Genomic DNA, 3,586 nt, shown 5'->3' with positions numbered 1-3,586 from the left:
GCTGACCCCCCCCAGACACAAGTCCAGGGCACAATCTTAATGCTTAGCATTTATTTTGGACTTTCCTGCTGCCAGCTCTAATTCTAAGTCTAGGGAGAAGCAATGAGCAATGGGTGATCCCAATCTGTGCAAGACAAACTTTCTCCAAGAGCGACTGGGATACAGATAAAATCCTGCCACAAGACAGTGAGTGCTGGCAGCCACCGTGCCCCTCTGCTCTTGGACAATTGTCATCTCCCCCTTCTCCCACAGCTGCTCCATCCCTCATCTCTGCCTGTGGCTCCAGTGTTTCCTCCCAGCTTCCTTCCTCCTCCCCTCTCCTGGGATGTACCCTTCTCTAGGATACACAGCACTGGACCTGTTTCAAAGGGTTTTCAGAAAGCAGAATGAAGAAGGATCAGCTGGCTCCTGGGAAGGCAGTGTGGCAAAGGGAAAAGAGTCTGGGAGCTGCCAAAACAGAGGCAAGTATGGAGTTATATTAAAACAGTGCAAGTTATTCATTTTTATCCAGTAAATAGGGCAGCAAATCTGGCAGAAGAAACTCACTTAAAAGCCTTCAAGTCAGCTCAGTGACCTGGCACTGTCAGATTAGTTTCCTTACGTGACGCATTGCTGAACGTAGTGTGTCATCTTAAATCTTGGTTGCTACAGCTGTTAAAGCCATAAAGTGAAGCAGAGTTATTAATACCCAATAGTAGTAGCTGTCAGGCTCCATTCTGTAATTGAGCATCAGATTTGCAGTTGGGAAACTCTTCTTTTTTGTCTGACATGTGGAGTTAACTTCACGTCTGCAGATGCTGAGAGAGTGGAGACAGGTAGGAACATCACACCCACGCAGGGCTATGAAGAAATCCTCTTGCAGAGTATCAAGAGTGAGCCTCTTTCTCTGTTGTTTCTCTAGCTGCCTCTGCAAGTCTTTGAGGTTTCCTGCTGGGAGATGAAGCAATTCTTCCTCCTGATACATGGATAAAGGTAAACACAGGAATATAGACAGACAGAGTGAAGTTATGCAGGGAACAGCAGCCTTTCAAAAATCAGAAGGTAAATTTGCTGCTAGAAGCACTGTGACTGCTGGAAAGTCCCTGCTCTAAGCGATGGGATGCTACCATGGAGGACTTCCCAGCTCCCACAACCCCTTCTCCAAGAGGCGAGGAATGGTACCAGGCTCCTTCACCAGCAGGCCCTGTGCAAAGTAAGTTCCTGCTGCATTTAGATGTGAGGAAGACACAGAAATCCAGAGCTGCTGTCTCTCACATATGGCTTTTTGAAGATGTCTCCACCCATTAGCCCTTTCACTACTTTGCAGTGTGCCACCTCTGGCAACCGGGCTGTGGTTGTGCAGACTCTTCTCACAAATCCTCTGATGTACAAGCCCCAAACCACCCAAAAGCCTGAAGGAGCAGAGCCACCCCACTGTGTGATGAAAGATGCAGGCCAAATTCTTCCAGGACGGAAGAGGGTGTTGTGCCTCTGCCCAGGCCCCGGCGCTTTTGCTTCCACAGCAGGAAACTGTTTTGCCAATCTGGTTGCGCTGTGAGGATCCAGAGTGGGCAGCCTGGAGAAGAAGCCTGGCATTTTCCTTTCCCTTAGGAAGCAGCAGGGCAGACACACGCAGAGATGGAATGCACTCGCTGGAGCGAGTGGGCAGCAGCCCATCATCTGATTTGCTTCTTCTTTGCACCTGAGCTCACCCCAACTGCTTAATTAGTCACACGGTTTCCTGGAACCTGGGGAAGAACATCACAATTTTCAGTGGTAGAGGAGAAGATGATGGGGGGAGGCGGAGGTGGGGGGAGAACAAGGGTTTGCAAATCAGTCTGACAAAAATATTTACTCTAATTTGGGAGTCATGACCAAATTCAGGACACATCGCCTCAGGCTGCAGGTGGCATACATAGCAAAGGGGGGGTGCAGAGAACCAGTGAGATTTAGGGAGTGCAGTTTTTCGTCATGTGAAGCCATTAGATACCAAGCTGTCTGTGGGCCCAGCCCCAAGGATTTTTGCTTAACTCCGCTACAGCTTTTCAGTTTGAAATCACATCTTTTTCATATTCCCTCCTTATCCATGGCTTTAGAAAGCAGCGTGGAGGACTCTAGTAGCTACACCACCTCTAGACCAACCTCTTGGGATCCTGCATCAAGCCCTGCCTGGGTTTGGTTGTAGACAGTATTGTTTGCCCCTGCATCTTCACAGATTTGAAGGTTAACAGAGATTATTAACTGCCCCTTAGTACTCTCATAATACCTGGATAATATAACCCTGCTGTAAAATTCATAGCCCCTTCAGTAACTTGCAGTTGTCTGCAGACTTTTCTCAGGTTACTCAAGAAATGAATAATCTGTTTTTTCCCCACAGTAATTTGCTATAATTGTTATCTGCTTTCACAAGTAAAGGTCCATACACAGTTTTATCTGGTTTTAATTTCCACCTGTCTTTCTTTTCAGTATGCTTTTTCCCCCCTGCTGTTATGGAAAGTTATCTGCATTTTTTAATGCTTTTTCAGTAAACCTTTCATTTCTCGCTAGTGGCAATGGCAACTGGAAAAGGACATTTTGCACAGTTATGTAGCTTAAAATAGTCTAAATGAGAGCTGTCAGAGACTTCCCATACTCAGATACACAGTCACACCCTTTGGGTCACGTTTCTGTGATTTAGAACTGATCCATCCAAAGAGGGGATCTGCCTTTCCCTGGAGCAGCTTGCCAGCTGGACTGCTGCACAATTGCACAATCACACAGGCACTACGGCAAGCATGGGAGGTGAGGCAGGATGGCACCAAACTTTAAGCAGTGGTCTTGCACCTTCGGAAACCTTGGGGCCCATCTCAGCTACAAAGAGCTGTCTCAGCCTGCTCAGTGGGCCACCAGCAGCACATGGAAACTCCACAGCTCTGGAAGCCACTGTCCCACAGCCTATTTCCTAGCAAGACTGGAAACTGGTGCATGCTGTCTGCTGGCACTGGGTGAGGAAGTGTCTCGTGGGTAGCATCCTCCGCAGCATCTCTGTGGTGGCCCATCCCTCCTGCAGCACGACAGGTGCTCCGTGGTACCCCAGCTCCATCCGCCTCTCCTGTGGGAAAGGGATAACAATCTCCCTTCGCACCCAGTTTCAGTCTCAGCTTATCAGGTCTGAGGTGGCTGCCAGTCTCACCTCCTCCGTGGCTAGTCAGCATCCTGCCAGGATCCCAGAGGCCCTTAATGATGTTTCTGTACCAGGTTTGCCTACAGCTGCCTTGCACGGAGCTGCGCTAGAACAATCCCCCCAGCGATGGTAATTAGGGCCTTCAGGCTCTTCTATCCCACATACTGGAGACAGGGTAAGGTTCTGTGTCCCAGCCATGGAGAGAGCTTTAGCAGAGGTCTTTATAATGAAATCTGGCGTTTTGCCACTATATTAAAAAGTGTGAATATTACCGCAGCCCTAGGGTGTTTCACCGTGTCTCGCAGCCGCAGGGAGGAGGAGAGAAGATCCAGCAGGCAGGAATTGTGCAGCAAGATTGATTTATTTAATTATTTTACAAACTCTTTTATAGACTTTTTTCTTCATAGTCTAATTGGATAAAGGATCAGCCACCCCTTGGGGGTG

This window comes from Corvus brachyrhynchos, unplaced genomic scaffold (genome assembly GCF_000691975.1).
Source record: "Corvus brachyrhynchos isolate BGI_N302 unplaced genomic scaffold, ASM69197v1 scaffold3, whole genome shotgun sequence".
NCBI classification, from domain to species: Eukaryota; Metazoa; Chordata; class Aves; order Passeriformes; family Corvidae; genus Corvus; species Corvus brachyrhynchos.
This window is presented reverse-complemented; position numbering follows the sequence as displayed.